This window comes from Miniopterus natalensis, chromosome 11, assembly GCF_054644295.1.
Source record: "Miniopterus natalensis isolate mMinNat1 chromosome 11, mMinNat1.hap1, whole genome shotgun sequence".
NCBI lineage: Eukaryota > Metazoa > Chordata > Mammalia > Chiroptera > Miniopteridae > Miniopterus > Miniopterus natalensis.
In genome coordinates, this window is record NC_142091.1 from 53509934 (window position 1) to 53534367 (window position 24434).

The window sequence follows — 24434 nt, forward strand, 5'->3', positions numbered from 1 at the left end:
CTGTTTAAAACTAGGAAATGATCTTTGGCATCCAGAGGGAAAACACTTCTGTCTTGCAGCATTTTGCAAGGTAAGGATATTGGGTCTTGGTAAACTCACTCACAGTATCTCTTTGAAGACTGTATCAAGTAGAGGAAAAGCAAGGTGTCGTAAATTTCTTGCAAGAGGACTTGCTTTATGTTTAACAAAACAAAATACACACCGTGCTTTGCAAAGCACACATGTTATTTTAACTTTTCTAGAAGCTGCCTTAACAAAGGTGAGAAGAAATATGCTTGACGCATCTCAGTTCAGACATTTCAAGTGCTCAGCAGCCACCTGTGGCTAGTGGCTGGTTACCCCAGGAGCTAGAAAACTTTCGGGGTAGGTTGCAATTAATAAGACATTAATAAAGCACTCACTCTCATCCGCACCCCTCAACACCCAGAGGAGATCCCTGGAGAGGGATGGCACCCTTAAAGCAGGCAGTGGTGCTTCCCATGATTTTCTTTGCCGAGCAACCCAGGCCTGGCTTTCCATTGAATGCAGAACTGCAGTGTTTCTTAAGCAGACGGCTGGAATCCATATGCCAGGGGCTGAGAATTTCTAATTCCTTCTACAGTGTAACATTTCCTGTCTCGGGATGGGATTTCACCAGGAAGCCAGATATTGAATAGAAATGAGGAGCATTCATCAAAACTCAAATTATACTCAGATAAAAGAGAGTAGAAAGGAAAACAAGTCTATAGCATTTACTTTGGTTGCATTTCAAGATCAATTTCATATTAAAAACAACTCATAAGAGAGCAGACGTCATGCTTTTCATAATCACCTGTTCAGTGCGATGACGCTTATCAGCTGGAAATAGTGACATGCTCCGCCGTCTCTTGTTACAGCCATTAGCCGGGGGAGAGCCATGCGCTCTCGGAGATGGGGAAACACGGCAATTTGTGGATAATTATCTGACACGCTTAAACACTTAGTGTGATCGTACTCGAATGCTGAATTTACAGAGAACAAGACCTCATTATTTTAGACCCAGATAATTTGGGATTTGTGATAATTTTGTTGAAATTGAAATAGCAGGAGGCGGCCTCAGACACTGTAAATCCAAGGGCCTTTGAATGTGACAGCCCTGAAATTGAATCTCATCTCTAACACGCACCACGTGGGCTAGAGCGGATTCTCTTAACCTCCCTGAGCTGACTTGCTCGCCTAAGGAACATGAGGCAGTGACGGGAGCCCCGGGGCAGGTATTGCCACCCGCCTTTTCCAGCGGGGCTCTTTCCAGTCCAGTCAGCACACCCAGAGCGAGCGCTTCTCCGGGCCTCCCTGCGGGCGGGGGGCGTCGCCGTGGGAGCTGGGCCGCTTGCTCGGAAGCCGGCTGTCCTCCTTAGCTAGCTGTGCCATCTCGGGCTAGTCGCTCAACCAGTCTGTGCCTCGCTTTTACAAGTGGGAAAAATAATTGTATCTACCTCCGTGGGTTGCTTGGGGGGTTGAATGGGGTGTATGTGCTTAAGGCGCTCCCTGGCATGTAGAGGGCACTCTGCAGCATTTAGCTGTCTGCTCTGTGACTCTGTGCTGAAGACCCTCCCATGCATCCCCATGACTTTCAGGATGGAATTGGCACTTCTTGGCCTGGGACGCTGGCCTTTCTGGATCCAGTTCCCGCCTACCCCTCTAGCCTTATTTTTTGCTACTACCTCCCCAATAAAAACTTCAGTCTCACTACTTACAGTGTGCCAAGTCTTCCTTGCTGTGAGGACAGCTCGGTGGTGATGTGCATGGATTTTTGGAGTCAGTCTGCTGGGCTCAAGACTGGTCTCTGGCACTTAGCAGTTTCATGACCTTGGGAGTTTCTTAAACTCTCTGACTTGAGGGTTAAATAATGCGGCTTATACCTATTATATTTTTAGTTGCTATGTTCTCCCTATGAATGAAATATATTCCCCCTCTTTTTTTTTTTTTTTTTTGGCTTTCCCTCTTTCAAGGAATCCACCTTCACCCCTGCCCTGTGTTCCTGCACATCAGTTTTTTTCTGGCATGCATCACACTGTGCTGTAATTGCGAGTTTGCTTATTAATCTATCTCCCTCACTGACCTGGGAAGGCAGGGAGCATGTCCTAGTCATCTTTGTGTCCTTAAAACTTAGCATGAGGGGTTATTTAATGAATGTTTGTTGAGGAAAATAAGTAATAAAATAGTCATGAGGGTTAAGTGAAATAACTTACGTCTACTATTTGGCACATAGTAGAAACCCAGAAAATACTAATTTCCCTTCCTTTAAAATTCACTTTTAGGCATATGTGTCATGTGGAAAAGGGTCTTACACTTTACTGAGAAGAGTAAGAAAGTCAGTAAATACAGATCCTGCTCAAAGCACAATGTTCTACACTTGGTCTCCATTTGGATGTGACTTTGGTCACCAGAGCAGTCACTGAAATGGCTGTGAACCAGGCAAATATACAACCATGCCCGAGCCTTGTTCTAGTACAGCCTCTAAGAAAGAAGTCTCTCTTGTTTATAAACCACCCAGTCTGTGGTATTTTGTTGTAGCAGCCCGAGTGGACTAAGACAGGAGGTTCCAGGCGATGGAATGGGTCACAAGGAGGACTTGGAAGTGAGAAATAGCGAAAAAGCAGAGTTTTGGTGTTAAGATGATCTGACTGTGGGTAGCTGGGTTCCAGACATTAGGATGAAGTTCAGGAACATAGTCAAGGGTAAAGTTTCATTCCATCAGAGGAGCAAGGACAAAAATAGGATTTACGGATAGAGCTATATTTATTGAGTGCACACAGACACACACAAAAATTAATTGACTGTGTGTGGCCTATTTATGTGTAAGGCTCTGTGCCAGATGTTTACACCCACTGTTCCATTTAATATTTATCAAATTTCCCAAACACATGCATTATTCTTTGTTTACAAACAAGATCACAGAGGCTTAGGTAACCACCTGTAACCAGACTGTTAGCAAACAGCGGAACTAGGATTTGAACCCAGGTCTTTGACTTAAAAGTCCATTTTCTTTTCCCTGGTAGGGAAGAGAGGTTAGGTAACTAGAACCTTGGGGGCAGGTACCAAGGAAGAAACCCTGAAAAAGATTTGTGGAATCCAGTTAGTCTTACTAGCCTAGTACTAGCCTGTATGCTTTCTGCTCAGGTCAGCGTTGGCCCATGTTGTAAAAAAGTGGAACTAGATTTGGGATCGAAGGCCCGGCTCAGAGACTTGCCGCTAAGTTGGCCCTGACACACCCTTTAACCATGCACCGCATTTCTCTCAGATCTCATTCCACTGAAGGAAACTACTTCCACCTGAAAATTTTATGGAGTGTTATATTTTTAGGGCAGTAGATTGGAACTCAAAAGGAGCCTGGGCATATGTTGATATCCCTTTAAAGTTAGTCACAAGCAGTCAACTTCTTCTTCTGTAATAAGTGGATGGTTGAAAATTAGTCAGAAATGGAGCTGACACAGAAGCTTCTCGGGCCTTGAACCAACATGAACATGTTGAGGGGTTGCTTTCTTTTGTGTATGCAGCCTCCTAGTAGGGATATCCAAAGAAGGGAAACCTTCCAAGCCAGTCAGAGGGTAGGCAGAAAGATAAAAAAGCCCGGACTATTAGATTTTAATCTCTCTGAAGGCACGCTATTGCTCACTTAAATGTGGTTCTGCATCCTGTGGCCTCTCAGCACCTGCCTCTTGATCAGTCATTTCACCAATGTCATTCCTGAGCTGGAGCTTACTCCTGATGACAGGTGAGGTATCAGTCTGTTCTCAAACGCATTGACATTTGAGTCAGTTTACAAATATTATATCATTTTAAGTAAATCAAATGTCTGCAGATGAAGATTAATCTATAAATAGTATGAGACACCACGCTAATGGACAGCCAAGGCGCTTTAGAGTTAGAAGCGCCCTTAGGGATCACGTCTCCTGTTTATAGGTCCGGGTGCCCTAGGAAAAGACATGCCTATATACAGCCTCTTAATGACAGGATGCGGCTGAGAACCCAAGTTTCTAACTCTTGGAAATCTTTTCATCCTCTATGGTATCTTCCTGGACTTGTTTGTTTCAAAGCTATTTCTATATACTACCATATACTGCAGCTACAGTGATAGAGTGGGAACTGATTTACGCAGCACTTTACCTGTTATCAAAGTAATTTTCACTCTGTTATTTCCCAGATAACCCGAGAGAGAGAGATTATCTTCATCCCTGCTCTATAGATGATGAAATTGAGTTTAAAGAGGGGAAGTAACTTGCTCAAGGCCGTGCAACAAGGACATACAAGGGCTCAGAGTCAAATGCAGATTCTTCGAATACAAAGTATAATCTTCCAAAGTACTGATCATATCCAACTGGTAACACCCTTGGGAGTGAAAGAGGGAGCTATTAATGATGTCATTGGTACAACTGGCATAAAACAGACAAACCAGGTAGAACACGTGGTCATCTTATAATTCACCCTATACTTCTGGGTCGACCAAGAATATATCAGATGTTTAAAGCCAGGGATGTGCTTGTCCAAGCAAAACCTCAGTCGTAGTTTGAGAGAGAGGTCTGGGGAGGTTTGAGCAGGTTAGTGTTAAGCTGACTAATGAGGGTGAGTAGACATTAGCGAGATTAACAAGACCAGAAGTTTGCATAGTGGGGTAGTATTGGTAAAAAAGAGAAATATATTTATTTCTCTGCGTAAAAGGAGCAATGTGGATGGGTAGCAAGAAAGAGCGTAGCAAATGAATGGACCTGCTCCCTCTCTACCCAAATTGCCTAAGAATTGTAGGCCACTGATCTATGCCAAGAATTTCTTCTCATAGCATTAGGCAATGAAAATAATAAATGTGTCTCCGTGAAGTCAGCATATGTTAAATAGAAGACTAATTGCGAGACTAAATGAAACACTAATAATGTACCTGAAGAAAATGTAACGATGGAAGGAAAGCCGTTTCCTTGCTACCTTAGAAACTGCATTATGGAAATTGCACCACCAGAATGAATTAATAGATGGCTTAAAAAAAATCACTGCCCAGCAAACATGCATAAATTCCATATCTTGAGTAAGGTTAATATTAATATTCCACTTTCTCAGTTTAAAGAAAAAGGACTTGGCAGGAGGGAAGCGGGGGGATGAAAAGGGAGCTGTAAAATCAGACAGCAGGAGAGCATGCCCATGCCCAAGGGAGCCGAAGGCGGTTGAACTGCCTGGATGTTCCTCTTTGCCCACCAGCCATTTTCGGCAATCTCCGACCAGGCTTGTCTTTGTTGCTAACTCCATGGCTATTAAGGAGGCAGACACGCTGGTGATCATTGATGAAAAGACCAACAAACTGAACCGTGCTGGCTGGCTGTTGAGCTTTCTCTTTGCCATTAAGTGGTGTTTGACCATCTCTTCTTTTCACAGTACATTTCACAGCCATTTCTGAAAGATCCCAGCTGTGCTGAGACGGCCACTGGGGGGGATTCAGTGTGACTATTTGCAGCTCAGGGACATCTGAGAGCAACTGAGCAAGCCCTGCAACCTTGAAACACTCACTGATTACTTTCCAGAAGCACATTTCTTCCCCTTTCTCTGACAGGGAAAGGAGCAGAGGGAATGGTAATGATCTGAAATGATAGGCAGGCTGGGCAGGGATGAACTAATTTGCAGAGGAAATGAAGAACCAGGAGACTAAGAGCCTGATGGACTATCTTGAGGCCTCTGATAAAGCCTAGTGAGATGATCCTTAGCAATGGGTAGATGGTCTTGGAAGAGTGGCTTGGGGTGCCAGCATTTTCCCCCACCGTGGTTGGCAGGAGTTTACATTTATCTTGTGTGTCCACAGTCAGCGTTCTTAAGTTTATTGATCATCTATGCTGTTCAGACTTTCTGTTTCCCAGGAAAGTAATTGCCATGTTCTTTTAGTAGTTGAAAAACAGAGGAGCTCTCTTTCCGAAACCCTCAGGATATATTGCGAGGCAAATAGGCTTTTCTGCTTGGATCATCTACTACAAAGCTAACGACTACACTCAAAGTTTGGTAGCAAAATCGCTTTTATGAACTAGATTTGGAGGGGGAATTGAAATACAGTTGACGAGATTACATCCGGGCAAACATCTGGGGCAGGGCGTGGGGGGAGGAAAGGACTTCAGTGTAGCTGGGAAACTGGAAATGAAGATGTGTTGTTCAAGAAAGCGGCTTCTCATGCGGTTGCATAGTAATCAGCCTGTGTTTCCTCTCCCTTCCTTTTTCCTGAAACAATCTCATTGTTGTGTCTCCTGATTGCATATTATTGTCTCTCTATTTTTATATTTATTCACACACAAAAATGCTAGTAAAATAAAATTTAAAATATACCCAGTTCCTTTTAAAAAGAATCTGTGCCTATCTGCCCAGATTCATTATTGACCCCTCTCACCTCCACTTCTAAGGGCCACCAGCCAGTGCTCTCTTTACTTTCATGCTTTTGTACTTGCTGGTATTTCTGTTAGGAATTTTCTTTAGGTTTTAGCTGTTGAGGAAAATTTTCCTTCCTCTTTAAAGAATCAAGTCAAGCTTTACCTTCTCACTGAGGAGTCTCCCAATTCTCTTAGCATTCAAACATGCTCCCTCTCTGCTCCCATTGCGAGTAATTCTTACCTCCTTGTCAACGCTTGGCATATGTATTACATCCTCTCTTTATGTAGCTGTCTCCTCTATCAGGCTGTGGTTCCCTTAAAGGTAGAATTAATATTTTTCTTATCTTCATAACCTAGCACAGTGCCTAGTTACATAAAGAACATGCAATGAATGGACATTCACTACAACCCATTTATGTTTATGGAATTTATTTTTCCAAGGACCCTTCCCTTCATATCCATATGATATATAATTTTTACCTCTATTGAACAATCTCTGTATAATTATATATTAGCTCTTGCTGAACACCAAAGATAGACCCACAGATTGATGGGTCTTGACTTGAACACATGAGTGCTTCGAGGAACGGATTTACTTCTGCACTATGCAGTTAACCAGCAGTCAGAAGTGAAGAACTGCTGATCTGAGTCTGAAGCTACAGAGAAAGCAAACCCCACTGGGTCGCCCTTACTGCTGACAATTAAGATCTAGAAGGCAGATCTGCTTTTGGATCTACTAACATTGGCATTTTTTCTTTCAAAGGCGATGCAATGCTTCACTTTGGCCTCAGAAAGTCACGAGCACCTTAAAGCCATCCTTACACCTTGACTGCTTGGCCAGCCTGAAATAGGTGGCAGGTCTCAGCCTGACTTCTTGGAGTCTAGTGTATTCATGCTATCAAACTGCAGTGACCTAAAAGTGGCCCCTTTGCTAGACTGTGGAGCCTGGAGCCATCACAGCGGGCATGTGACTGCTCTCATCAGTGGCTCCCTCTCCTAAGGCTCTTGCTCTAGGCTGTGGGTACAAACCGGGAGGGAAGAACCTGGGCTCTCCATGGTCCAGCCATGCTGACTATCAGATTAACCAGCACACTCCCACTCTGTGAACCCATTTGTCACCGCATGCGCTGTGCAGGGATGAAATGAGAAGTTTGTGAAGCATGGGCGGAGTTAGAGGCTCAGGAAATGGGGGCCATAACTATTAATAGTGGGAGCACTGAGAGAAGCATGAGTTTGGTCCAAGCTCAGGGAACAGAGACCTCAGAGCAGTGTAGGCCCAGGATCAAATGTGAGCCAGCAGTCAGGGGAGTAGTGAGAGAATATCCCTGAGATCAGAGAAATTGAAACCTAAAGTAAATCTGGTCATGGACAGAGAACCTCTGCTATTGTGTCTGTTGAAAGAGGGAAAAATGATTGATTTACACTCTTAAACATTTATTATATACCAAATACTGCACTAGTATTTGGAGATTCTAGATGGGTAAAATGTCATCCTTGCCCTTGAGGATGTTTTAATGTGTGATGGGTAAACTTTTGATAACTTTATGATTCTATTATACTTCAAAGGAGGCATCGCTATAAAGCATAGTGGGAGTGACTTGCTGTAATTAAGGGGTCAGGGAAGGATCTGCAGGAGTGGTCACATTTTATGTGAATTTTAAGGGGCACGTAGGAGTTTGCCAAGTGGATATGGTGGGCAGAGGCCTAGCGTGAGCCTAGTTATGGAGGTATAATTGCTCATGGTGCTTTTGGGGAACAGAGCATAATGTGATGATACTGGGTCACTAGGTTAGTGAAAAAGAGATGAAAAGAGTTTCAGGAAGGGCCCAAAGGGTAGGCTGGGGCGGTGTCCAGGAAGCCTGGAGTGCTCTACTAAGGAGTTTGGACTTCAATCTCTATGGAGCCAGAGTGTGGGATGGTCTCACTGGTGTTTTGCAGAGAAAAGAAGATAGAAAGTGCCAGGGATGAGTTTCTCTAGAACACTGCAGTTAAAGACCATTGTTCTTCTGTTGTCTCAGAAATGATTTCCCAGATTCCGCCTGCCCAGCTCTTGGGAACCCAGCTTCTGTCAGTGAAGCAATTCTCCCTGCATAGCAGATTTGTGTTTGAGTTGAATTTAAATAGAGTTGTCCTTATCATATGCTTGGAGTGGAATCATATGTGGGCAGTAAATTCTGAGATGCAATTTATATACAATTAAAATTTGCCGTTGAATCCTTTAATTCTCTTATAAAGTAGAGCTCAGCATAGTTTCTCAGTTCATTTAGTCAACAGATATTTACTGAGTGCCAAGGTTTGTTCTAGATACAGTGAGGATAGCAGGGAACCAAACAGATTAAGTCCTTGCAGCTGGGTAATTAGATAATACAAATAAACAAGTATGTAAATATGTTTTCAATTAGTGATCTGTACCAAGGAGAAAAATGAAGGAGGGTAAGAAACGACGGAGCAAATGGAGGGGGGCTGTTTTCTGAGATAAACAGCCTTTCTGATAGGGCGATACCTGGGAGAGACTTGAACCAGTGAGGAGGGAAGCTCATGGGCACCTGCTAGTGTGAAAGCCCCGAGGCTGGCGATGCTGGAGGGGCTGCCAGCAGGCCTGGGTGCCCGGAGCAAGGGGTCAGGAATGGGAGCAGCTACCCTCAGAGGGTCTGGGGCCACATCTCCAGGGATTCACAAGTCTCGGTCAGGTACATGCTTCAGATTTTATTCCGTGTCTCGAGGGAAGTCAGAGGTTTTCTGAGAAGGGTAGTAACATGGTTCGATTTGTCTTTTTAAAAGGATTACTCTGGCTGCTGTGAGTATTTTAGACCAAAAGAAGGCAAAAATGGAAGCAGTCATTCACGCGAGAGATGATGATGATAGACGACAGCTGCCGCACTGGAGGACTTGAAAGGGGTTGGATTTGGGTAAAAGTCTGAATTTAGAACCAGAGGACTTGTTGATGGATTGGGTGTGAGTGTAAGAGACAATAGGTGTCAAGGGTGATGATTCCAAGACTTTTAGTGTGAGCCCCCCTTCCCCACCTCCCCACCCCTGCCAAAAAAAAAAAAAAAAAAAGCTATTCCTTGAGATGGACATGATGGCAGGACAAGCAGCTGTTGATCTCAGTGAATCCAACACAACCATTTTTTTTCCTGCAGAGTTAGAAAAGATGCAGCTTTCTTTAGTCAAGCACCATATGAACGTGTTGCTGTGTTTTGGAGCCACATGGAAGACAACCCAAAATAAATACTGTGTCTCTAAACATTAAAACCACATTCAGTAAAATACCAATGCAATTAGGGGCATGAAGGATAACGGAGGCTGATTTAGACAACAGCAGATTCCCGTCGTCCACGTCATCCTTTCTCATTTTATAGCAAACACTTACTGAAGAAGTGGACTGGCAGGAGGCGTCACCTCCAGGCTACAAGGTTTCTCCCATTGTATCCCTCCCTCCTTCCTCCCCCTTCTCTCCCCCTTCTCTCCCCCTCTCCCCTCCCTCCCTCCCCCTCTCCCCCTCCCTCCCTCCTTCCTCCCCCTTCTCTCCCCCTTCTCTCCCCCTCTCCCCTTCCTCCCTCCCCCTCTCCCCCTCCCTCCCTCCCCCTCTTCCCCCTCCCTCCCTCCTTCCTCCCCCTTCTCTCCCCCTCTCCCCCTCCCTCCCTCCTTCCTCCCCTGTTCTCTCCCCCTTCTCTCCCCCCTCCCCTCTCCCCCTCCCTCCCTCCCTGCCCCCCAGCTCCTTACCCGCTCCCCTTGCTTCTCACAGAACACCCAGCGCACAGATGTTCCTCTGCCCTGAGCTGAACGTCCCCGGATCCGCCGCACGCACTGCCACGGTGGAGTCAGAGGCTACGGAGGAGGAACTAGCGTTTCTTCAGAAGAGGTGAAGGAAAGTAAAACACTTTTCCATTTTCAGATGCACAAACAGATACTTCCCTTACATCCACTGACTTTATATGTAGACTTCCAGCGGACATACAGCCATCCAAACTAATGTTAGCAAGCAGGACCCGAGTAAAGCAGACCACAGGTACACGGAGAACACTAGCTCTCAGCAGACCCAGCGCGTGACCTGCTTCTCTGAGAGCAGCCACTCGGTTTCATCTCATAATGTCCCTCCCACCCGGACCCTGAGGAGCCCCGTAGACCGTGAGGTCCGCCGGGTGTTTTCGGGTGGCCTGCACCCCGATTGCCTTCATTTCGTATTGGCTCGCTGGGGACATGTTAGCAAGTGCTGGACAAGCGACGGGCTTCTGTTCTGTTGGTGACTGGATTTGACTGGAGCACTGCAGGCTGCGCAGGACAGAGATGACTGTCCGCAAGGCCGGGTCAGCACCGTGACAATGTCTTCATTAGCCGGCCCTTCGTCAGCCCCCAGGACCGTGTGGCCGCCACGGTGGACATTCAGACGTGGGCCCTTCGTCAGCCCCCAGGACCGTGTGGCCGCCACGGTGGACATTCAGACGTGGGCCCTTTGTCAGCCCCCAGGACCGTGTGGCCGCCACGGTGGACATTCAGACGTGGGCCCTTTGTCAGCCCCCAGGACCGTGTGGCCGCCACGGTGGACATTCCGACGTGGGCCCTTTGTCAGCCCCCAGGACCGTGTGGCCGCCACGGTGGACATTCAGACGTGGGCCCTTTGTCAGCCCCCAGGACCGTGTGGCCGCCACGGTGGACATTCCGACGTGGGCCCTTTGTCAGCCCCCAGGACCGTGTGGCCGCCACGGTGGACATTCAGACGTGGGCCCTTTGTCAGCCCCCAGGACCGTGTGGCCGCCACGGTGGACATTCCGACGTGGGCCCTTTGTCAGCCCCCAGGACCGTGTGGCCGCCACGGTGGACATTCAGACGTGGCTTATTAGCGGCTTCGTGCATCCTGATGTGTTTCCTTTTTAACACAGTCGCTGGCAGGTTGGGGTAAAAACCATATAGAACATTCATTTTCAGTTGACCACCTCGAAAGGCCCACTCTCGGGCCTTGGCATTCCATACGGAGCTGTGGCTCGGTAAAGAGGAGCGTTTTAAGCTGCAGGGCAATTGTCTGACTTCTGGCTGGTAACTGAGCAGGCTCATGAATATGCATCAGACGGAGTCCTCAGCTACGGGAGGGAAAACGATCTTCCTTCTTGAGGGTTATCAAGGAGCCTCTCTCTTTTCTCGTCATATTCTAGGTGGATGAATTTTAACTCATACTCATATTTTCCCTAAAATATTAAAAATTAGAGAGTGCTTATGAAATATGAAGATAGATTTAGAAATATTTCCTTTGGGTAAGGGAATAATTATGAATGAAAGCTAATTCAGTTTTCCCTAGAAGATGTATTAATACTTTACGTCAATTTCTCAAATGGTTAAGTGGAGGTACATTAAAATATTAAGGGCTATGGATATTCTTTAAGTGGAAATGATATTAAAGAACCTTCTACACCTTACTGAATAGACTTTCAAGTGATCAGAGTAAGCAGCTGTATGCAGTTGTCAAATGTTTGCCTAATACATTGTTACTCTTTAAAATGTTAGTTGGTTGGTTCTTACAATTTTAAATTATAATTTTAGGCCAATATATCTAATTTGGAGTGGAAATAAAGTGAAATAACATACTGTTACAGTTTTATTTCTTTTATTACTTGTAGACTGATACAAAATACCCTCAAATATTGCATTTGCACCAATAACAATGATCATAAATGTGCATTGATCTAGGCACTGTTCAAATTGCATGTATTTAATTCTCACAACATTCTGTGAGGAGATACTGTTACCCTCATATTATTACATAGAGGAAACTGAGGCGGAGAGAGATTTAAGATTTTCCCAAGGTCAGATAGTTATAAGGGAAAGAGCCAGAATCAGAACAGTCTGCTGACTTTTAATCCTTTGCTGCTCAAAGAAAAAGTCAAGTTTAAACATTAAAAAATTAATTTGTATTTCTTTAAAACTTATACGTGCATGTGGTTTAAAGAGGTGAATAAGAAGACTTTATTAAGGTTATTCCCCTGGAAACTTTCCCCGTCTCCTGTCCCTAGAGGCAACCACTCTCATTCTTTAACAGATGCGTCTGGTGTTTTTTTCCGCGTCTCTGAATAGCGTGTTTCTTTGCTGTTTCTCTGTTTTCCCAAACTCGGCATATCTTATTGACTTACCACCACGAAAGACGGGGGGTTGGCCGTCTTTCACACACCTCTCCACACATCTTTTAGTTAGATCAATACTCCGTATTTATGTTATGACTATGTGTATGCTTGATAAATGCGTTATCGAGCATATTTGATTTCCTTTCTTGCACAACTCTTTGTTCCCTGTCATTAATAATCATCTAGTTTATCATCTTATTGCTTACTATGGATTTACTATAATTTACCCCTAAACTTTTGCCAGTTGTATAAATGCCCTCAAAGACATTAACCCTTTCATGGTTTGAATAAATCTCCCACAAAGGCTGGTTGATTTTTAGGCTCCCTATCGCCCATGTCCTGCGAATCTCTCTTCAGCACGATTCTGGGGATCCCCTTCACCTCTCCCTGGGGTGTAGGCCCTGTGCCTGTACATCATGCCTACGCTTTCCTGGTTTACTGCTCCGGCCGGATGGAGCATGTTTTTCATTCATTACATGTCAAAGTGTACATGGGAGAAAACATTTTGGGAACTTGCTTCTTTGAACTCTATCTTACTTTTATGTTTGTTTCATGAAATTTCTTCTTTATGATAGTAAGAGATTCATTTATGTGTTGCTTGTCTGTCTATGTATATATCTATGTATCTATGTACCTATGTATCTATGTATCTATCTATGTATCCATCCATCCATCCATCCATCCATCCATCCATCCATCCATCCATCCATCCATCATCCATCCATCCATCCATCCATCCACCCATCCACCCACCCACCCACCCACCCACCCACCCACCCATCCATCCACCCACCCACCCACCCACCCATCCATCCATCCATCCATCCATCCATCCATCCATCCATCCATCCATGCTTTCACTGGAATATAACTTCCAAAAGACGTCATGATACCTGCCAAGGTTGTAGACATCCTACGTGGCGACAATTGGCTCTGGAGCCCATGCTGTCCCTCACTAACCCACGCAGGCTCACGGAGACTGTCAGTGACCCCATCTTGGCCACTTCGTTTTATTTAACCTTTCAACAGGAAAGCCAACCACTCATTGCTGGGTTGTTTCACTTCTCTTGGCTTCTATGACGTTTTCTCTCCATTCCCCTCCTACTATCCAGATCACTTCTTTCCTAGTCACCCTCCTTTAATTAGTCAAATATTGATGATCCCCAGTTTTGTCATCATTGTTCTGTGCTTTCTCTACAGTCGTCTCCCCAGCCTAGTACTTCTTGACCTCAGAGGCGTGACACATGGCATAGTTACAGTCAGCCCTGACATATGTCAAAACCGCTCACTTACTCATAAACATTAAGCTACAAGCACTTGTGAATGATTTAAATTTTAAAATAATTAGGCTCATCTCAAAGTTATCATTATAAGGATGTCACAGTCACTCATTTGCATTTTCATAGTGTGTTCTTGCTTGTGTGAAGAAAGGTGGAATTAGAGTGAGCTGGAAGGGAATTGCTCCTAATTCATAGCCTATTTTATATTGGCTGAAAATATCCATGAATTATGGTTATTGATGTATTATTGATAGTTACAGCAATTTTGAAATATTATAATTTGTAAACTGTGAATTTAAGTGTGTCTGTTTCTTTGATTTACCTATGGGTGCATTTTTACTGAGGAGAGAGATGGAGAAAGCATGTGTGTGTATCTACCTCGGCAGAGCCTAAAAGTGAGAGTAGGCTGTAGATACAGTTTCTAAGTCAAAGGCAATGTGAGCATACAAATGATGTGTGCAAAAAAATGGTTATATTAACATCATCACTAAATCTAACTATGAAATGCTATACTTTTTAACCATAAAATATGTTATTTTTCTTTATCTTTGTTAGTACATGCTTACTTTGTTTTTATTACCTATAGAGGTCTGAATTTGATCTTTAAAATATAGTTTTACATCATTTTTATATTAGCCATATATATTTTTTACCAAAAAATGACATTTTGTGATCATTAAATAGATGATTTTACTCTTCATTTGCTAGTGGAATGCTTTTGAAAATATGACCTATAAAAAAGCTTGGGAGCTCTTTGCTTTATTTGACCAACTACTTTTGTTCCTGTGTGTGCGTGTTTGGTTTTCATTACCATCTGAGTATACTCCTGGGAGTGTGTCTCATATGAATGCCATTCATCATCTGTCACAGCAGAAGAAAAGTGGAAAAGCTCTGCCCGAGGCTATTTTATATACTCCTCTGTGGTTAACTCCTCCCATACGTGGATGGCTTCTGAGCCCGTATCATCCCCGCAGTTCTTTCTCCGGAGCTGCAGGCCCGTGCATTAGCTCAGCCACTGGACATCTTTATGTGGCTGCTCTCACAGGCTCCCCAACACATCGTATTTGAAACTGCACTCATTTCTAACCTGTCCCCCACCCAAACTGTTCTTTCAGTGTTGGACATTTTCATGGATCGCGTCATCATTCACCTGGCCCGTTAAAAAAATAAGAAGAATATTCAATGTCTCCCAGGTGAACAGCCTAGTCTTATTTATCTCTTAAATGTCTCTCGACGTATTTCTCTTCCTTCTCACTGCCGGCACCTTAGCACCACCGCTCACCCTCCTCTGTGGGGACGATTTCCCAGCCCGGGGCTCCCCAGTTTCAGCACTGGGAGGATCTTTAAGACACAGGCTGTTAGACACCAGCCGCACACCGGCGCCCGACTTTCCGATCCGTCGGTCTAAGGAGAGTCCCCAGTGATCTCGCTGCTGCTGCGGGGATCCCTTGCAGGGGACGACAGGGGGAGCCTGACAGCGGCCTTCACGCCGCCTGGGTGGCCCCCTTACTGTTCACCCTCCCGGCTGTCCTCCCGGAGGATCGTTTTTGAAATGATCCTGGAATTTTTGAAATAAGCCGGATTACGTTTCTCTCTTACATAAACCTTTTCACTGTCTCAGTATCGCACTTGTAATAGACTTGGGATGTTTGTAGGCCAGACTGGCTGTGAAAATCTCAACCATCACCCAGAAAGAAGGGGCTTTCTTGCTTCTTTCTTCGTACCTTTAAAAGATTTCTCCCTGTTCCAGAGTAAAGAAGAGAACTGGAGCGTGTGCCTATGTGAGGGTGACCCGCTGGTGGAAACGGAATGGAGCGGCTGGGTCCGGGTCATTTTTCTGCCAGCTTTCTCTCCCGCTATTATCATTTGCTCTAGCCCCTGGCACTGGTGGTGGGCAGCTGTTATCTATCTTATTTGACATATTAAGTGACAAACAGGTACCTAGCTGGCTCCTACTCTATACCACTTTATGTCAGTTTTTAGGAAGAGAAAGCAGGACTGTTTCCTTTTTGGACTCCCAGCAGCTCTCTTCAAGCACATCAAATGCTGGCCCCGAACTGACTGGACCTTGTGAGAAGGTAAAGACAGCCCCTTGACCTTCAAAGTGTGGTAAGGGGACCAGTGGAATCTGTATCAGTGGGGAGCCCCTCCTCTGCACCCCTCCCTCAGCAGAACTGCTGAATCCGAGTCTGCATTTCAGTGAGTGCCTAGGTTGATCAGGTTTGGGAAGCACTGGCCTAGGCCTCTAGCAACCCTTAGAAATACTCACCTCAGCTATTGCCACTCTCTGTCCACTCAAAAGAGTATGAATTTGTGGGATCTGTGACTGTGATGCCACCTTGGTGGATTATGATGGCGTGTGTAAATATCCAGCACAGCATCCCAGATGGGACGAGTCTTCCATAATGGTAGAACTTATTAAGTCTGTATCTTCATCTTTTTGTATCTATCAGCCCTTTGGGAGTTTTCATAAATAAGTCACCTACCTCCCCCAACAACCACTAATCTACATCAGGGACATTGATGCCTGAAAGTTAAATAAGAATGGGATTATGGCTGGTTTATAGTTAAAGATATGCTTAATTTTCAGTAAAATGGCATAGCTGGGATGGCTATTGGAAGCAGAAGTTGCCTAATTTCCAGAGTTGATTGGTTGATTTCTAGAAATATCAGGTATTTATGCTTGTAGCTCTGAGCTGGAAGAATATACTAAAAGATACTCCACATCATAGTGAAAAGGGAAATGCAAGTAAAAAACACAGTGAAATATGACCACAATCCTTTGAATGGCTAAAAGTACAAATATAACAATATCAAGTGTTGGTGAGGATATGAAAAGCTGTAATTCTCTTACATTGCTGTTGGGGATATACTGTGGTACAAGTATTTTGGAAAAGTGTTTGTCAATTTAAAAAAATGTAACAACAATAAAAAGGAACAAACTCCAGCAGGCAGAAACCCAGTAAGGACATAGTTCAACTCAACACCACCATCAGTCTACTGAATATGTTTGACATCTATAGGTTATTTCACCCAACAACAGCAGAATACACGTTTTTCCCAAGATCACATGGAAATTCACTAACACAGACCATGTTCTGGGCCATGAACCACACCTTACCATATTCAAAATAGTTGTAATCATACAATGTCTGCTTTCAGACCACAGAAGAATTAAACCTGAAATCGATAATAGAGAGAGAGCTGGGAAATCACAAAATAAATGGGGAGATTAAAGAACACACTTCTAAATAACACATGAATCAAAGAAGGAATCTCAAGAGAAATTTTAAAATGTTTTGAACAAAAGGAGAATGAAAATACAACTTACCATAGTGTGTGGGAAGCAGTGAAAGCCGTGCTCAGAGGAAAATGTATAGTAATCAATGAACAGCATGGAAGGAAGGAAGATCTAAAATCTCCTACCTTGGGAAACTACTAAAAGGAGAGCAAATTAAATCCAAAGTTAGCAGAAGAAAATATTGAGAATTCAAGAAGAAGTTAACGAAACTGAAAAGAGAAAATCAGCAAAACCAAACACAGGTCTTTGATAAGACTCTAAGGAAAAAAAAAAAGAAAGAAAAAGAACACAAATTAACCATATTGGAAATGAAAAAGGCGGCATCACTATCGATCCTGCAGACTTTAAAATGATAATAAAGGAGAACCGTGAACAGTTTTATGCACACAGATTTAATAACCTAGATGAAATGGACCAATTCCTTGAAAGAAACAGACAATATGAATAGGCCTGTACAATAATACCTTGTTTTCTTGTGCTTTGCTTTATTGTGTATCACAGACTTTGTGATTTATACAAATTGAAGGTAGGACCCTCCCCCTGGGGGTCCTGGTTGCAACTCACTTTATTGCGACACTCACTTTATACCGGTGGTCTGGAACCAAACCCACAATGTCTCTGAGGTACACCTGTATATATTTTAAAAATTGAATCAGCCCGGCTGGTGTGGCTCAGCGATTGAGTATCAACCTAGGATCCAGGAGACTGAGGTTTGATTCCCAGCTGGGGGCGTGCAGGAGGCAGCCGTTCAGTGACTCTCTCTCATCATTGATGTTTCTGTCTCTCTCCCTCTCCCTTCCTCTCTCTGAAATCAATAAAATAAAATGAACTGAATCAATATTTAATAGCCTTTCAAAACAGAAATGACCAGGCCTAGGTGGGTTCATTGGTGAATTCTACCAGACATCTAAAGAAAAAATTATACCAGTGCTCTACAACATATTTCAGAGGGTAAAAGCAGAGGGAATACTTTGTAACTCATTCTAGGATACCAGCATTACCCTAGTGACAAAACCAGATGAAGATATTATAAGAAAAGAAAACTACAAGCCAATATTTCTCATGAGCACAGATGCGAAAATCCTTAACAAAACATTGGCAAGTTGAATTCAACAATGTATAAAATTAATTACACATCACAGCCAAGTGAGATTTATTCCAGATATGCATGGCTGGTTCAACATTTGAAAATAAATTTATACAAAATAATATTGAGTGTAAACAGTAAATGAAAAATTAAAAAAAAAATCAATTCACATAATCCATCATTTCAATAGGCTAAAAAAGAAAAATTGCATGATTATATCAATAAATGCAGAAAAGCATTTGGTAGAACCCAACACTGATTCATGATAAAAGCTCTCAAAAATAGATGGTAACTTCAGCTATCTCCTACTCGGCATCACAGCTACCCTCAGACCCCTCGTGAAACCCAAGGTCGTCAAAAAGGACCAAGAAGTTCACCCAGCACCAGGCAGACTGATATGTCAAAATCCAGTGAAACGGGCAGAAACCCAGGGGCCTTCACAAGAGGGTGAGCGGAAGGCTCAAGGGCCGGGTCTTGATGCCCAGCATTGGTTAGGGAGCAACAAGAAAACCAAGCACGTGCTGCCCAGTGGCTTTCGGAAGTTCCCGGGCCACAGTGTCAGGGCGCTTGAAGTGCTGCTGGTGTGCAACAGATCTCACTGTGCTGAGATTGCTCACAGCATCTCCCCAAGCAACGGCAAAGCCGCTGTGGAAAGAGCAGCCCAGGCGCCCCTCGGAGCCACCAATCCCAACGCCAGGCTGCGCAGCGAAGAAGATGAACAGACGGCTTGTGTGCACATTGTATTTGGGTCGGTAAAACCATAAAATTCTGCAAAAAAAAAAAAAAAGATGGTAACTTCATCAACTTGATAAAAAGATACCTACAAATAACCTCTGGCTAACATCATACAACATCATAGTTCATGATGAGAAACACAAAGCTTTCCCACTAAGATCAGGTAGGAGTCAAGGATGTCCCCCCGTTACCACTTTCTTTCAGTATTATACTGGAATTTCAAACTAATGCAATAAGACAAGAGAAGAAAATAAAAGGGATACAGATTGAGAAGGAATACGAAAAATGTCTTTGCAGGTGACAACATAGTCTATGTAGAAAATCTGAAAGAATCGATTAAAAATCTCCTGGAACTAATAAGTGATTATAGTAAGACTTCAGGATGCAAGGTTAATATACAGAAGTCAGTTGCTTTCCTGTACACCAGCCAGGAATAAGTGGAATTTGAAATTAAAGACACAACATCATTTACATTAACATCCCCCAAAATGAAATACTTGGGTATGAATCTAACAATACGTATAAGATCTATATAAGGAAAACCACAAAACTCCAATGAACTACATCAAGGAAGAACTGAATAAATTGAGAGATTTTCAGTCTTTTTGGATAGGACGTCTTACTATTATTAAGATAACAAGTTCTTCCCAATTTGATTTATAGGTTCAATGTAAACTTAATCAAAACCTCAGCAAGTTATTTCATGGATATTGACAAACTTATTCCAGAATTTATACAGAGAGACAAAAGACCTAGAATAGACAGCACGATATTGACGAAGAACAAAGCGGGAAGACTGGTAGTGCTTGACGTCAAGACTTACTGCAGTGCTCTGCTCATCAAGACAGTGTGGCACTGGCAAAGGAACAGATGCCTAAATCAACGGAAGAAAAGAGCCCCAAAATAAACCCACATAAATAGTCACCTGATCCTTAGCAAAGGTAGCACAATGGGGCAAAGGTAGACTTTTCAACAAATGGTGCTGGAACAAGTGGACACCCACGTGCAAAAAAAAAATCAGTCTAGACACGGACCTTAAACTATCTACCAAAATCAGCTCAAAATGAATCCTAGACTTACGTAAGATGCAAACCAATAAAACTCTAGAAGAAAACATAGGGGGAATCTTAATATTTGGGAGTGGCAATGACTTTTTAGATACAACACTAAAGGCAGGGTCTGTGAAAGAAATAATAAGCCAGACTTCATAAAAATGGAAAAGTTATCTCCAAGAAGACAATGCTAAGAGGATAAGAAGACAAGCAACAGATTTGGAGAAATTATTTGTAAAAGGCGCATTTGACAAAGGACTGTTTTCCAAAATATACAGAGAACTCTTAAAACTCAACAATAAGAAAACAAACAAATGGATTAAAAAAATGGTCCAAAAAACCTTAACACATCTCTCATCAAAGAATATACAGATGGCAAGTAAGCATATGAAAAGATGCTTCACATCATGTGTCATCAGGAAAATGCAAATTGAAACAACATTGAGATACTACTACATGCCTGTTAGAACGACCAAAATTCAGAACACTGACAATGCCAAATACTGGCAAAGATGCGGACAGCAGGAACCCTCATTCATTGCCGGTGGGAATGCAAAACGGCACAGCCACTTCGGAAGATAGTTTAGCACTTTCTGGTCAAACTAACCATACTTTACCGTAGGACCCAGCAGCCGTGCTCCCTATTATTTACGCAAAAGAGCTGAAAACTTATGCCCGCACAAAACCTGCCCGTGGATGTTTACAGCAGCTTTATTCATAACTGTAAAACTTGGAAACAACCCAGGTGCCCTTCACTAGGTGAGCGGAGAGACTGTGGTACATCCAGAAAATGGAATATTATTCATAGCTAAAAAAGAAATGAGCTATCAGGCCATGAAAAGACATGGAGGAAAGTTAACCACATATCACCAAGTCAAAGCCGCCAGTCGGAAAAGGCTAGAGTAGTATGTGATTTCAGGTATATGGAATTCTGGGACATGCAAAACTATGCAGACACTCAAATAACCAGTGGTTATCGGGGTGATGGGGGAGGGAGGGAGGAACAGGCAAGGCAAAAAGGATTTTGGGGCTGTGCGAAACTACTCTGTGTGATACTATAGTGATGGATACATGTCATTAGAATTTGTCCAGACTCAGAATGTACAATACCAAGAGCAAACCCCAATGTAAACTATGGTCTTTCAGAGATAATGATATGTAAATGTAGGCTCATCAATTATAACAAATGTCCCACCCTGGTGAGGAATGTTCACAATAAAGGAGGCCGTGCCTTTGTCAGGACAGGGGCAATACCGGAAATCTCTGTACCTACCAATTTTGTTGTGAACCTAAAATTGCTTTAAAATATAACGTCTATTTTTTTTTTAAGTATATAATACAGAGCTTAGCACATTGAAGGTGCCTAATGAGTGATTATCTAATGCCAAATATTTCCTACGCTATAACACATCACATCTCTTGACCAGCTCGCTCTCCCTGCAAGAGAATGTCCGTCCAAAATAGAATGCCAGGAGCGAGAGACAGCTGTGACCTAGGCAAGAATCATGGATGTAGAATTCCAGCAAAAGAAGCCAGTTCAAGACGAGAGCAAGAGCACGTCTTTTTACTTAAATTAAACTGATCTCCACTCCATGATCATGGCCCTGAAGATGCTGCCGGCTGCCGGCTGCTTTGTCAAGGCCGCGCGCGCACCTCCTGCCCTCCGCCATTCTCGGGAGAGTTTACTTGGCCACCAGGCCTCCTCGAGGAGCTTCTCATTCAGATACGACATTCCCCCATCGGCCAAGTATGGGGGGCGGCACACGGTGACCATGATCCCCGGGGACGGCGTTGGGCCCGAACTCATGCTGCACGTGAGGACCGTGTTCCGGCGCGCGAGCGTGCCCGTGGACTTCGAGGAGGTGCAGGTCAGCTCCGCCTCGCCGGAGGGCGACGTTCACGATGCCATCATGGCGGTGCGCAGGAACCGGGTGGCCCTCAAGGGCAACATCGAGACCGACTACAACCTGCCGCCGTCCCGCAAGTCCCTCAACAACGTGTTCCGCACCTCGCTCGACCTCTACGCCAATGTCACCCACTTCAGGAGCCTGCCGGGCCTGGAGACGCTGCACAGGGACATAGACATCTTGGTGGTCCGGGAGAACACGGAGGGAGAGTACAGCAACCTGGAGTACGAGAGCGTGAAGGGCGTGATCCAGAGCCTGAAGATCATCACGGCCGCCCGGTCTCGGCGCGTCGCCCGGTACGCCTTCCAGCTGGCCCGGGACCTGGGGCGCGGGAAGGTGACCGCTGTGCACAAGGCCAACATCATGAAGCTGGGCGACGGGCTCTTCCTCCAGTGCTGTAGGGAGGTGGCGTCCCGCTACCCCCAGATCGCCTTCGAGACCATGATCGTGGACAACACCACCATGCAGCTGGTGTCCCGGCCCCAGCAGTTCGATGTCATGGTGATGCCCAATCTTTATGGCAACATTGTCAACAGCATCTGCACGGGGTTGGTTGGGGGGGCGGGCCTCGTGCCCGGTGCCAGCTATGGCGCCACGTGCGCCGTGTTTGAGACGGCTGCCCAGCAGCTGGGCAAGCACATAGCCAACAAGAACAAAGCCAACCCCACGGCCATGCTGCTCACGGGCTGCTTGATGCTGGACCACCTGAGGCTGCACGCCTGGGCCGCCTCCATCCGCGCTGCCGTCTTGGCCGCGGTGAAGAACAGAGCCGTCCGCACTCTGGACATCGGAGGCCAGGGCACCACGTCGGGGGTCATCCATGAGATCATCAAGCACATCGGTTCTGCCAACTAAGTGGCCGGCGCCTTGGAGGCCCAGCTAGCTCCCGAAGACCTTTGTGACCCACTCTTTGCCTCACTCTGCCCCCTGAGAACCCCCCGCCAGCTTGGCTAGTGTGGACTCTGGACTAAACTAGCTTCTGCTTCAACTCAGAAGAGGTGGGGTGGTGTGTACGTGTGAATGAGTCTGTGTTTGTTTGCTTTTCTAGTAAATTAAAATGCCATCAATGCCATAAACATTGCTTGTTTGAATTTACCAAAACTATTGTGCCATATATTCATTGAGGAATTTTTCTCTGTTTTAATCCACCATTCATACTTCTCTGTGATACGATACACTAAATAAATCAGAGCTGTTTGAGAGTCTTGGGGCTTTCCCAGAACCTGGCACACGGGCTTCTCTCTTTATTTGTGTTATTAAAATTCAGGGAAACAGCCTACAGAGAAGTCTGGCTTCTCTCTAGAGGCTGTTAATGAGTTAATTAGTGCAATAAAATTTGCCTACAAAATATATATTGCAACCTTAATAATAACTAAGGTACTATAAAGCTGAACTAGTAGAGTGCACCCACTCCCTCCTATATATCCCATTTTTCCCCATGGTCTTTTTATGTTAGGAAGGTATTTTTGCTAGTGTAATTTTTCACACATGGACATCCCTGGACATGGCAGCAATCCTGGAAGAGAATTCTTAAATTCCTTCATGTTGGGCTCCAGAGTCCACAGGTCAAATCCCTTCTTAGCAGGTACCGGACCCACGATTCTTTGCTGTACGAGCAGAACCATGGACTATGAAGTCCATGCTTACTGCTTCACCATTTTTTATGGTTTAATTTCTTAAAGTGAAGAACACTGAGCTAATTTAAATGTTTAATGCCATTTTATTATATTTTATTTACAGTATTTTTAAGGTCATAGTTGAGAATCACATGAACAAAAATGATAATTTTATTAGCACTTGGAAATTATTACTCAAGTAGGAAGGAAGAATAATGATAGTAAAAACGTAGAGTAGTTTTAATGGGCAGGAATGACCTGCAGACAAAGGTGAGGTTGAGAGAAACGGAATCCTTCGTAACGGTTTGGAAACCTCTGTGTCTCAGCTGTGACCTTTGGGTCCTGCCATGGTTCGTGGACCACAAGTTAGAGACAATGGACTTAGACCTCAGTTCCTTATGTTTTCCAGAAGACTCTGGCTTACCCTCTTACCTTGATCTCACCTGTCCTCATTATGTATAAATTCAGGGCCAGGCTTTGGAAAACTAAAAGCTAATATGAAGGGATTCAGTTTGAGGAGGAAGTGACGACCTTCAACCCTATCTAGAGTGTTTCTTGATAAAAAAGGCAAGTAGGGGCAAATTCTAAACTATTAACAATGTTCTCTTTGTTGGATACTAGACATGTCAGTGGCCAGGGCTGCCACTGGCCCAAACGGTGCCTCCTTCTGGGTGGATCTAGACCTGCGCCAGAGGCATGGTTTGGTGAGTACAGCCAGCTCATCAACCTGCAGTGCGTTGGCTTGCAGCTCCCCCACCTCCAGCGCCGCACGGACGCATGCTGCCTCAACCCGCATCATCTACTCCGTACCCCTTTTTATGATGGCTAGGGAAATTTATTCATGGCACAACCAGCCCAGCTGCAAACAGGAGCCCAGCTGTTGGCTTCTATCTGACGGGGAATTATGCTGGTGGGTGCCTTTGGGCTGAAGTTGCCCTCTCTGTTAAAGGTGGTTATCTCCAGAATCTTCCCACAGATCTTGGA

General features: G+C 44.4%; 1 protein-coding gene and 1 pseudogene across 2 annotated transcripts in view; both read left to right on the forward strand.

The window, feature by feature from the left end:
- The window catches only part of NELL1 (neural EGFL like 1), a 619484-nt gene that overhangs the window by 392921 nt on the left and 202129 nt on the right, over positions 1-24434 (forward strand). The window lies entirely within an intron of this gene.
- LOC107528542 (isocitrate dehydrogenase [NAD] subunit gamma, mitochondrial pseudogene) lies at positions 21526-22689 on the forward strand (annotated as a pseudogene).